Source organism: Lithobates pipiens, unplaced genomic scaffold (genome assembly GCF_037356315.1).
Source record: "Lithobates pipiens isolate NorthernLeopardFrog02 unplaced genomic scaffold, aLitPip1_a1.2 Scaffold_8, whole genome shotgun sequence".
NCBI classification, from domain to species: domain Eukaryota; kingdom Metazoa; phylum Chordata; class Amphibia; order Anura; family Ranidae; genus Lithobates; species Lithobates pipiens.
In genome coordinates, this window is record NW_027507903.1 from 607,814,562 (window position 1) to 607,824,038 (window position 9,477).

Below are 9,477 nucleotides of genomic sequence, written 5' to 3' on the forward strand. Positions count from 1 at the left end.
ATTCTTTGGAGGGAGCCCGCCTTCCCATCAACATTCTGGAGCACAGGACAATTCAGGCCTCCCTTCAATGTTGCATACCTCTTCTTCTGTGAGAACCTCAGATGGGAATCCAGTTGGACAATGCCATGGCTATGGCCTACGTCAATCACCAAGGGGGTCACCGAAGGTGGTGCCTCTCAGAAGGAAGCATATTGCCCCAGGAGGACGTGGTGCTCAGACATACTCAGTCTCCTGGCTGACTCTCCGTGCGCCCTCCCAGATTGCCGCAATCTGGCTAAGCCCTTCTCAAAAGCCACAGACAAGAAACGGCCCAAGGTTCTAGGTTACACATGACGAGGTGGCCGAGTGGTTAAGGCGATGGACTGCTAATCCATTGTGCTCTGCACGCATGGGTTCGAATCCCATCCTCGTCGGTAGTTTAGTTCGTAAACGTGCTTAACGTAAAGCATTTCATGGCACAAAGGTCTTGTACACATAGAAAAAAAGGCACTGTCAACCTGGACCTAGACATTCTACCTCCCTTCCATGCCCCCTCCTCGGCCCAATCCACAGCTCTCCCCTCTCTCCCCTCTGCACTCAGTCAGACCCACCCTGTCCCACTTTTGTACTCCCTCTGTCCACAGCTTTAACTTCTGTGCGAGCCGCCCCCCCCCCCCCCCAATACCCCCCAGCTCCAGCCCCCGCATTCCTGTTACGCCCTGCACTGCCCCCTGCACCCACTCTGCACTTGACTGGGTTGCAAAGGATGTGCACCACGTGAGGCGCTGTGGCTTAGTTGGTGAAAGCGCCTGTCTAGTAAACAGGAGATCCTGAGTTCAAATCTCAGCAGTGCCTGCCGTGGAGTCTTTCCATTTATAACGTTTTCAGTTTTGCGCAAGCTTAATGGCAGCCTTGAGTCTCCCAAGCGTGGTAGGTTTCCAACCCAGTGCTAGCTTGAGGGAAGACCTTGCCTCCAAAGATTTGAAAAATTCTCACAAAGAGCTATCCCCCAAGTGGGGCGCTGTGGCTTAGTTGGTGAAAGCGCCTGTCTAGTAAACAGGAGATCCTGAGTTCAAATCTCAGCAGTGCCTGCCGTGGAGTCCATCCATTTCTAACATTTTCAGTATTGCGCAAGCTGAATGTCACCCCTCAGTCTCCCAAGCGTGGTAGCCCACCGACCCAGCGCTGGACCCAGGCAAGACCCTGCCTCCAACGACTTGAAAAATTCCCACTGTACATATCAGCCTATCAGGCTAAAGATCAGTCCTGGGTGCCCTTTTGAATGCAGGGGACTTATTCTTTGGAGGGAGCCCGCCTTCCCATCAACATTCTGGAGCACAGGACAATTCAGGCCTCCCTTCAATGTTGCATACCTCTTCTTCTGTGAGAACCTCAGATGGGAATCCAGTTGGACAATGCCATGGCTATGGCCTACGTCAATCACCAAGGGGGTCACCGAAGGTGGTGCCTCTCAGAAGGAAGCATATTGCCCCAGGAGGACGTGGTGCTCAGACATACTCAGTCTCCTGGCTGACTCTCCGTGCGCCCTCCCAGATTGCCGCAATCTGGCTAAGCCCTTCTCAAAAGCCACAGACAAGAAACGGCCCAAGGTTCTAGGTTACACATGACGAGGTGGCCGAGTGGTTAAGGCGATGGACTGCTAATCCATTGTGCTCTGCACGCATGGGTTCGAATCCCATCCTCGTCGGTAGTTTAGTTCGTAAACGTGCTTAACGTAAAGCATTTCATGGCACAAAGGTCTTGTACACATAGAAAAAAAGGCACTGTCAACCTGGACCTAGACATTCTACCTCCCTTCCATGCCCCCTCCTCGGCCCAATCCACAGCTCTCCCCTCTGCACTCAGTCAGACCCACCCTGTCCCCACTTTTGTACTCCCCTCTGTCCACAGCTTTAACTTCTGTGCGAGCCGCCCCCCCCCCCCCAATACCCCCCAGCTCCAGCCCCCACATTCCTGTTACGCCCTGCACTGCCCCCTGCACCCACTCTGCACTTGACTGGGTTGCAAAGGATGTGCACCACGTGAGGCGCTGTGGCTTAGTTGGTGAAAGCGCCTGTCTAGTAAACAGGAGATCCTGAGTTCAAATCTCAGCAGTGCCTGCCGTGGAGTCTTTCCATTTATAACGTTTTCAGTTTTGCGCAAGCTTAATGGCAGCCTTGAGTCTCCCAAGCGTGGTAGGTTTCCAACCCAGTGCTAGCTTGAGGGAAGACCTTGCCTCCAAAGATTTGAAAAATTCTCACAAAGAGCTATCCCCCAAGTGGGGCGCTGTGGCTTAGTTGGTGAAAGCGCCTGTCTAGTAAACAGGAGATCCTGAGTTCAAATCTCAGCAGTGCCTGCCGTGGAGTCCATCCATTTCTAACATTTTCAGTATTGCGCAAGCTGAATGTCACCCCTCAGTCTCCCAAGCGTGGTAGCCCACCGACCCAGCGCTGGACCCAGGCAAGACCCTGCCTCCAACGACTTGAAAAATTCCCACTGTACATATCAGCCTATCAGGCTAAAGATCAGTCCTGGGTGCCCTTTTGAATGCAGGGGACTTATTCTTTGGAGGGAGCCCGCCTTCCCATCAACATTCTGGAGCACAGGACAATTCAGGCCTCCCTTCAATGTTGCATACCTCTTCTTCTGTGAGAACCTCAGATGGGAATCCAGTTGGACAATGCCATGGCTATGGCCTACGTCAATCACCAAGGGGGTCACCGAAGGTGGTGCCTCTCAGAAGGAAGCATATTGCCCCAGGAGGACGTGGTGCTCAGACATACTCAGTCTCCTGGCTGACTCTCCGTGCGCCCTCCCAGATTGCCGCAATCTGGCTAAGCCCTTCTCAAAAGCCACAGACAAGAAACGGCCCAAGGTTCTAGGTTACACATGACGAGGTGGCCGAGTGGTTAAGGCGATGGACTGCTAATCCATTGTGCTCTGCACGCATGGGTTCGAATCCCATCCTCGTCGGTAGTTTAGTTCGTAATCAATGTAAACGTGCTTAACGTAAAGCATTTCATGGCACAAAGGTCTTGTACACATAGAAAAAAAGGCACTGTCAACCTGGACCTAGACATTCTACCTCCCTTCCATGCCCCCTCCTCGGCCCAATCCACAGCTCTCCCCTCTGCACTCAGTCAGACCCACCCTGTCCCACTTTTGTACTCCCCTCTGTCCACAGCTTTAACTTCTGTGCGAGCCGCCCCCCCCAGCTCCAGCCCCCACATTCCTGTTACGCCCTGCACTGCCCCCTGCACCCACTCTGCACTTGACTGGGTTGCAAAGGATGTGCACCACGTGAGGCGCTGTGGCTTAGTTGGTGAAAGCGCCTGTCTAGTAGACAGGAGATCCTGAGTTCAAATCTCAGCAGTGCCTGCCGTGGAGTCTTTCCATTTATAACGTTTTCAGTTTTGCGCAAGCTTAATGGCAGCCTTGAGTCTCCCAAGCGTGGTAGGTTTCCAACCCAGTGCTAGCTTGAGGGAAGACCTTGCCTCCAAAGATTTGAAAAATTCTCACAAAGAGCTATCCCCCAAGTGGGGCGCTGTGGCTTAGTTGGTGAAAGCGCCTGTCTAGTAAACAGGAGATCCTGAGTTCAAATCTCAGCATTGCCTGCCGTGGAGTCCATCCATTTCTAACATTTTCAGTATTGCGCAAGCTGAATGTCACCCCTCAGTCTCCCAAGCGTGGTAGCCCACCGACCCAGCGCTGGACCCAGGCAAGACCCTGCCTCCAACGACTTGAAAAATTCCCACTGTACATATCAGCCTATCAGGCTAAAGATCAGTCCTGGGTGCCCTTTTGAATGCAGGGGACTTATTCTTTGGAGGGAGCCCGCCTTCCCATCAACATTCTGGAGCACAGGACAATTCAGGCCTCCCTTCAATGTTGCATACCTCTTCTTCTGTGAGAACCTCAGATGGGAATCCAGTTGGACAATGCCATGGCTATGGCCTACGTCAATCACCAAGGGGGTCACCGAAGGTGGTGCCTCTCAGAAGGAAGCATATTGCCCCAGGAGGACGTGGTGCTCAGACATACTCAGTCTCCTGGCTGACTCTCCGTGCGCCCTCCCAGATTGCCGCAATCTGGCTAAGCCCTTCTCAAAAGCCACAGACAAGAAACGGCCCAAGGTTCTAGGTTACACATGACGAGGTGGCCGAGTGGTTAAGGCGATGGACTGCTAATCCATTGTGCTCTGCACGCATGGGTTCGAATCCCATCCTCGTCGGTAGTTTAGTTCGTAATCAATGTAAACGTGCTTAACGTAAAGCATTTCATGGCACAAAGGTCTTGTACACATAGAAAAAAAAGGCACTGTCAACCTGGACTAGACATTCTACCTCCCTTCCATGCCCCCTCCTCGGCCCAATCCACAGCTCTCCCCTCTGCACTCAGTCAGACCCACCCTGTCCCACTTTTGTACTCCCCTCTGTCCACAGCTTTAACTTCTGTGCGAGCCGCCCCCCCCCCCCCCCAATACCCCCCAGCTCCAGCCCCCGCATTCCTGTTACGCCCTGCACTGCCCCCTGCACCCACTCTGCACTTGACTGGGTTGCAAAGGATGTGCACCACGTGAGGCGCTGTGGCTTAGTTGGTGAAAGCGCCTGTCTAGTAAACAGGAGATCCTGAGTTCAAATCTCAGCAGTGCCTGCCGTGGAGTCTTTCCATTTATAACGTTTTCAGTTTTGCGCAAGCTTAATGGCAGCCTTGAGTCTCCCAAGCGTGGTAGGTTTCCAACCCAGTGCTAGCTTGAGGGAAGACCTTGCCTCCAAAGATTTGAAAAATTCTCACAAAGAGCTATCCCCCAAGTGGGGCGCTGTGGCTTAGTTGGTGAAAGCGCCTGTCTAGTAAACAGGAGATCCTGAGTTCAAATCTCAGCAGTGCCTGCCGTGGAGTCCATCCATTTCTAACATTTTCAGTATTGCGCAAGCTGAATGTCACCCCTCAGTCTCCCAAGCGTGGTAGCCCACCGACCCAGCGCTGGACCCAGGCAAGACCCTGCCTCCAACGACTTGAAAAATTCCCACTGTACATATCAGCCTATCAGGCTAAAGATCAGTCCTGGGTGCCCTTTTGAATGCAGGGGACTTATTCTTTGGAGGGAGCCCGCCTTCCCATCAACATTCTGGAGCACAGGACAATTCAGGCCTCCCTTCAATGTTGCATACCTCTTCTTCTGTGAGAACCTCAGATGGGAATCCAGTTGGACAATGCCATGGCTATGGCCTACGTCAATCACCAAGGGGGTCACCGAAGGTGGTGCCTCTCAGAAGGAAGCATATTGCCCCAGGAGGACGTGGTGCTCAGACATACTCAGTCTCCTGGCTGACTCTCCGTGCGCCCTCCCAGATTGCCGCAATCTGGCTAAGCCCTTCTCAAAAGCCACAGACAAGAAACGGCCCAAGGTTCTAGGTTACACATGACGAGGTGGCCGAGTGGTTAAGGCGATGGACTGCTAATCCATTGTGCTCTGCACGCATGGGTTCGAATCCCATCCTCGTCGGTAGTTTAGTTCGTAATCAATGTAAACGTGCTTAACGTAAAGCATTTCATGGCACAAAGGTCTTGTACACATAGAAAAAAAGGCACTGTCAACCTGGACCTAGACATTCTACCTCCCTTCCATGCCCCCTCCTCGGCCCAATCCACAGCTCTCCCCTCTGCACTCAGTCAGACCCACCCTGTCCCACTTTTGTACTCCCCTCTGTCCACAGCTTTAACTTCTGTGCGAGCCGCCCCCCCCCCCCCCCAATACCCCCCAGCTCCAGCCCCCGCATTCCTGTTACGCCCTGCACTGCCCCCTGCACCCACTCTGCACTTGACTGGGTTGCAAAGGATGTGCACCACGTGAGGCGCTGTGGCTTAGTTGGTGAAAGCGCCTGTCTAGTAAACAGGAGATCCTGAGTTCAAATCTCAGCAGTGCCTGCCGTGGAGTCTTTCCATTTATAACGTTTTCAGTTTTGCGCAAGCTTAATGGCAGCCTTGAGTCTCCCAAGCGTGGTAGGTTTCCAACCCAGTGCTAGCTTGAGGGAAGACCTTGCCTCCAAAGATTTGAAAAATTCTCACAAAGAGCTATCCCCCAAGTGGGGCGCTGTGGCTTAGTTGGTGAAAGCGCCTGTCTAGTAAACAGGAGATCCTGAGTTCAAATCTCAGCAGTGCCTGCCGTGGAGTCCATCCATTTCTAACATTTTCAGTATTGCGCAAGCTGAATGTCACCCCTCAGTCTCCCAAGCGTGGTAGCCCACCGACCCAGCGCTGGACCCAGGCAAGACCCTGCCTCCAACGACTTGAAAAATTCCCACTGTACATATCAGCCTATCAGGCTAAAGATCAGTCCTGGGTGCCCTTTTGAATGCAGGGGACTTATTCTTTGGAGGGAGCCCGCCTTCCCATCAACATTCTGGAGCACAGGACAATTCAGGCCTCCCTTCAATGTTGCATACCTCTTCTTCTGTGAGAACCTCAGATGGGAATCCAGTTGGACAATGCCATGGCTATGGCCTACGTCAATCACCAAGGGGGTCACCGAAGGTGGTGCCTCTCAGAAGGAAGCATATTGCCCCAGGAGGACGTGGTGCTCAGACATACTCAGTCTCCTGGCTGACTCTCCGTGCGCCCTCCCAGATTGCCGCAATCTGGCTAAGCCCTTCTCAAAAGCCACAGACAAGAAACGGCCCAAGGTTCTAGGTTACACATGACGAGGTGGCCGAGTGGTTAAGGCGATGGACTGCTAATCCATTGTGCTCTGCACGCATGGGTTCGAATCCCATCCTCGTCGGTAGTTTAGTTCGTAATCAATGTAAACGTGCTTAACGTAAAGCATTTCATGGCACAAAGGTCTTGTACACATAGAAAAAAAGGCACTGTCAACCTGGACCTAGACATTCTACCTCCCTTCCATGCCCCCTCCTCGGCCCAATCCACAGCTCTCCCCTCTGCACTCAGTCAGACCCACCCTGTCCCACTTTTGTACTCCCCTCTGTCCACAGCTTTAACTTCTGTGCGAGCCGCCCCCCCCCCCCCCAATACCCCCCAGCTCCAGCCCCCGCATTCCTGTTACGCCCTGCACTGCCCCCTGCACCCACTCTGCACTTGACTGGGTTGCAAAGGATGTGCACCACGTGAGGCGCTGTGGCTTAGTTGGTGAAAGCGCCTGTCTAGTAAACAGGAGATCCTGAGTTCAAATCTCAGCAGTGCCTGCCGTGGAGTCTTTCCATTTATAACGTTTTCAGTTTTGCGCAAGCTTAATGGCAGCCTTGAGTCTCCCAAGCGTGGTAGGTTTCCAACCCAGTGCTAGCTTGAGGGAAGACCTTGCCTCCAAAGATTTGAAAAATTCTCACAAAGAGCTATCCCCCAAGTGGGGCGCTGTGGCTTAGTTGGTGAAAGCGCCTGTCTAGTAAACAGGAGATCCTGAGTTCAAATCTCAGCAGTGCCTGCCGTGGAGTCCATCCATTTCTAACATTTTCAGTATTGCGCAAGCTGAATGTCACCCCTCAGTCTCCCAAGCGTGGTAGCCCACCGACCCAGCGCTGGACCCAGGCAAGACCCTGCCTCCAACGACTTGAAAAATTCCCACTGTACATATCAGCCTATCAGGCTAAAGATCAGTCCTGGGTGCCCTTTTGAATGCAGGGGACTTATTCTTTGGAGGAGCCCGCCTTCCCATCAACATTCTGGAGCACAGGACAATTCAGGCCTCCCTTCAATGTTGCATACCTCTTCTTCTGTGAGAACCTCAGATGGGAATCCAGTTGGACAATGCCATGGCTATGGCCTACGTCAATCACCAAGGGGGTCACCGAAGGTGGTGCCTCTCAGAAGGAAGCATATTGCCCCAGGAGGACGTGGTGCTCAGACATACTCAGTCTCCTGGCTGACTCTCCGTGCGCCCTCCCAGATTGCCGCAATCTGGCTAAGCCCTTCTCAAAAGCCACAGACAAGAAACGGCCCAAGGTTCTAGGTTACACATGACGAGGTGGCCGAGTGGTTAAGGCGATGGACTGCTAATCCATTGTGCTCTGCACGCATGGGTTCGAATCCCATCCTCGTCGGTAGTTTAGTTCGTAATCAATGTAAACGTGCTTAACGTAAAGCATTTCATGGCACAAAGGTCTTGTACACATAGAAAAAAAGGCACTGTCAACCTGGACCTAGACATTCTACCTCCCTTCCATGCCCCCTCCTCGGCCCAATCCACAGCTCTCCCCTCTGCACTCAGTCAGACCCACCCTGTCCCACTTTTGTACTCCCCTCTGTCCACAGCTTTAACTTCTGTGCGAGCCGCCCCCCCCCCCCCCCCCCAATACCCCCCAGCTCCAGCCCCCGCATTCCTGTTACGCCCTGCACTGCCCCCTGCACCCACTCTGCACTTGACTGGGTTGCAAAGGATGTGCACCACGTGAGGCGCTGTGGCTTAGTTGGTGAAAGCGCCTGTCTAGTAAACAGGAGATCCTGAGTTCAAATCTCAGCAGTGCCTGCCGTGGAGTCTTTCCATTTATAACGTTTTCAGTTTTGCGCAAGCTTAATGGCAGCCTTGAGTCTCCCAAGCGTGGTAGGTTTCCAACCCAGTGCTAGCTTGAGGGAAGACCTTGCCTCCAAAGATTTGAAAAATTCTCACAAAGAGCTATCCCCCAAGTGGGGCGCTGTGGCTTAGTTGGTGAAAGCGCCTGTCTAGTAAACAGGAGATCCTGAGTTCAAATCTCAGCAGTGCCTGCCGTGGAGTCCATCCATTTCTAACATTTTCAGTATTGCGCAAGCTGAATGTCACCCCTCAGTCTCCCAAGCGTGGTAGCCCACCGACCCAGCGCTGGACCCAGGCAAGACCCTGCCTCCAACGAATTGAAAAATTCCCACTGTACATATCAGCCTATCAGGCTAAAGATCAGTCCTGGGTGCCCTTTTGAATGCAGGGGACTTATTCTTTGGAGGGAGCCCGCCTTCCCATCAACATTCTGGAGCACAGGACAATTCAGGCCTCCCTTCAATGTTGCATACCTCTTCTTCTGTGAGAACCTCAGATGGGAATCCAGTTGGACAATGCCATGGCTATGGCCTACGTCAATCACCAAGGGGGTCACCGAAGGTGGTGCCTCTCAGAAGGAAGCATATTGCCCCAGGAGGACGTGGTGCTCAGACATACTCAGTCTCCTGGCTGACTCTCCGTGCGCCCTCCCAGATTGCCGCAATCTGGCTAAGCCCTTCTCAAAAGCCACAGACAAGAAACGGCCCAAGGTTCTAGGTTACACATGACGAGGTGGCCGAGTGGTTAAGGCGATGGACTGCTAATCCATTGTGCTCTGCACGCATGGGTTCGAATCCCATCCTCGTCGGTAGTTTAGTTCGTAATCAATGTAAACGTGCTTAACGTAAAGCATTTCATGGCACAAAGGTCTTGTACACATAGAAAAAAAGGCACTGTCAACCTGGACCTAGACATTCTACCTCCCTTCCATGCCCCCTCCTCGGCCCAATCCACAGCTCTCCCCTCTGCACTCA

At 53.0% G+C, this 9,477-nt stretch overlaps 20 non-coding genes across 20 annotated transcripts; all 20 read left to right on the plus strand.

Moving 5' to 3' along the window:
• Positions 1 to 331: 331 nt before the first annotated feature.
• On the plus strand, positions 332 to 413 carry TRNAS-GCU (transfer RNA serine (anticodon GCU)). Its single transcript has one exon. It is a non-coding gene; the product is annotated as a tRNA-Ser (tRNA).
• Positions 414 to 760: 347 nt separating this feature from the next.
• On the plus strand, positions 761 to 834 carry TRNAT-AGU (transfer RNA threonine (anticodon AGU)). Its single transcript has one exon. It is a non-coding gene; the product is annotated as a tRNA-Thr (tRNA).
• A 162-nt stretch (positions 835 to 996) lies between these two features.
• Positions 997 to 1,070, plus strand: TRNAT-AGU (transfer RNA threonine (anticodon AGU)). Its single transcript has one exon. It is a non-coding gene; the product is annotated as a tRNA-Thr (tRNA).
• Positions 1,071 to 1,605: 535 nt separating this feature from the next.
• On the plus strand, positions 1,606 to 1,687 carry TRNAS-GCU (transfer RNA serine (anticodon GCU)). Its single transcript has one exon. It is a non-coding gene; the product is annotated as a tRNA-Ser (tRNA).
• Positions 1,688 to 2,025: 338 nt separating this feature from the next.
• TRNAT-AGU (transfer RNA threonine (anticodon AGU)) lies at positions 2,026 to 2,099 on the plus strand. Its single transcript has one exon. It is a non-coding gene; the product is annotated as a tRNA-Thr (tRNA).
• A 162-nt stretch (positions 2,100 to 2,261) lies between these two features.
• On the plus strand, positions 2,262 to 2,335 carry TRNAT-AGU (transfer RNA threonine (anticodon AGU)). Its single transcript has one exon. It is a non-coding gene; the product is annotated as a tRNA-Thr (tRNA).
• Positions 2,336 to 2,870: 535 nt separating this feature from the next.
• On the plus strand, positions 2,871 to 2,952 carry TRNAS-GCU (transfer RNA serine (anticodon GCU)). Its single transcript has one exon. It is a non-coding gene; the product is annotated as a tRNA-Ser (tRNA).
• Positions 2,953 to 4,128: 1,176 nt separating this feature from the next.
• TRNAS-GCU (transfer RNA serine (anticodon GCU)) lies at positions 4,129 to 4,210 on the plus strand. Its single transcript has one exon. It is a non-coding gene; the product is annotated as a tRNA-Ser (tRNA).
• Positions 4,211 to 4,558: 348 nt separating this feature from the next.
• TRNAT-AGU (transfer RNA threonine (anticodon AGU)) lies at positions 4,559 to 4,632 on the plus strand. Its single transcript has one exon. It is a non-coding gene; the product is annotated as a tRNA-Thr (tRNA).
• A 162-nt stretch (positions 4,633 to 4,794) lies between these two features.
• TRNAT-AGU (transfer RNA threonine (anticodon AGU)) lies at positions 4,795 to 4,868 on the plus strand. The gene has a single exon. It is a non-coding gene; the product is annotated as a tRNA-Thr (tRNA).
• Positions 4,869 to 5,403: 535 nt separating this feature from the next.
• TRNAS-GCU (transfer RNA serine (anticodon GCU)) lies at positions 5,404 to 5,485 on the plus strand. Its single transcript has one exon. It is a non-coding gene; the product is annotated as a tRNA-Ser (tRNA).
• A 348-nt stretch (positions 5,486 to 5,833) lies between these two features.
• TRNAT-AGU (transfer RNA threonine (anticodon AGU)) lies at positions 5,834 to 5,907 on the plus strand. The gene has a single exon. It is a non-coding gene; the product is annotated as a tRNA-Thr (tRNA).
• A 162-nt stretch (positions 5,908 to 6,069) lies between these two features.
• Positions 6,070 to 6,143, plus strand: TRNAT-AGU (transfer RNA threonine (anticodon AGU)). Its single transcript has one exon. It is a non-coding gene; the product is annotated as a tRNA-Thr (tRNA).
• Positions 6,144 to 6,678: 535 nt separating this feature from the next.
• On the plus strand, positions 6,679 to 6,760 carry TRNAS-GCU (transfer RNA serine (anticodon GCU)). The gene has a single exon. It is a non-coding gene; the product is annotated as a tRNA-Ser (tRNA).
• Positions 6,761 to 7,107: 347 nt separating this feature from the next.
• On the plus strand, positions 7,108 to 7,181 carry TRNAT-AGU (transfer RNA threonine (anticodon AGU)). The gene has a single exon. It is a non-coding gene; the product is annotated as a tRNA-Thr (tRNA).
• Positions 7,182 to 7,343: 162 nt separating this feature from the next.
• Positions 7,344 to 7,417, plus strand: TRNAT-AGU (transfer RNA threonine (anticodon AGU)). Its single transcript has one exon. It is a non-coding gene; the product is annotated as a tRNA-Thr (tRNA).
• A 534-nt stretch (positions 7,418 to 7,951) lies between these two features.
• Positions 7,952 to 8,033, plus strand: TRNAS-GCU (transfer RNA serine (anticodon GCU)). The gene has a single exon. It is a non-coding gene; the product is annotated as a tRNA-Ser (tRNA).
• A 351-nt stretch (positions 8,034 to 8,384) lies between these two features.
• On the plus strand, positions 8,385 to 8,458 carry TRNAT-AGU (transfer RNA threonine (anticodon AGU)). The gene has a single exon. It is a non-coding gene; the product is annotated as a tRNA-Thr (tRNA).
• Positions 8,459 to 8,620: 162 nt separating this feature from the next.
• TRNAT-AGU (transfer RNA threonine (anticodon AGU)) lies at positions 8,621 to 8,694 on the plus strand. Its single transcript has one exon. It is a non-coding gene; the product is annotated as a tRNA-Thr (tRNA).
• Positions 8,695 to 9,229: 535 nt separating this feature from the next.
• Positions 9,230 to 9,311, plus strand: TRNAS-GCU (transfer RNA serine (anticodon GCU)). The gene has a single exon. It is a non-coding gene; the product is annotated as a tRNA-Ser (tRNA).
• Positions 9,312 to 9,477: the final 166 nt, after the last annotated feature.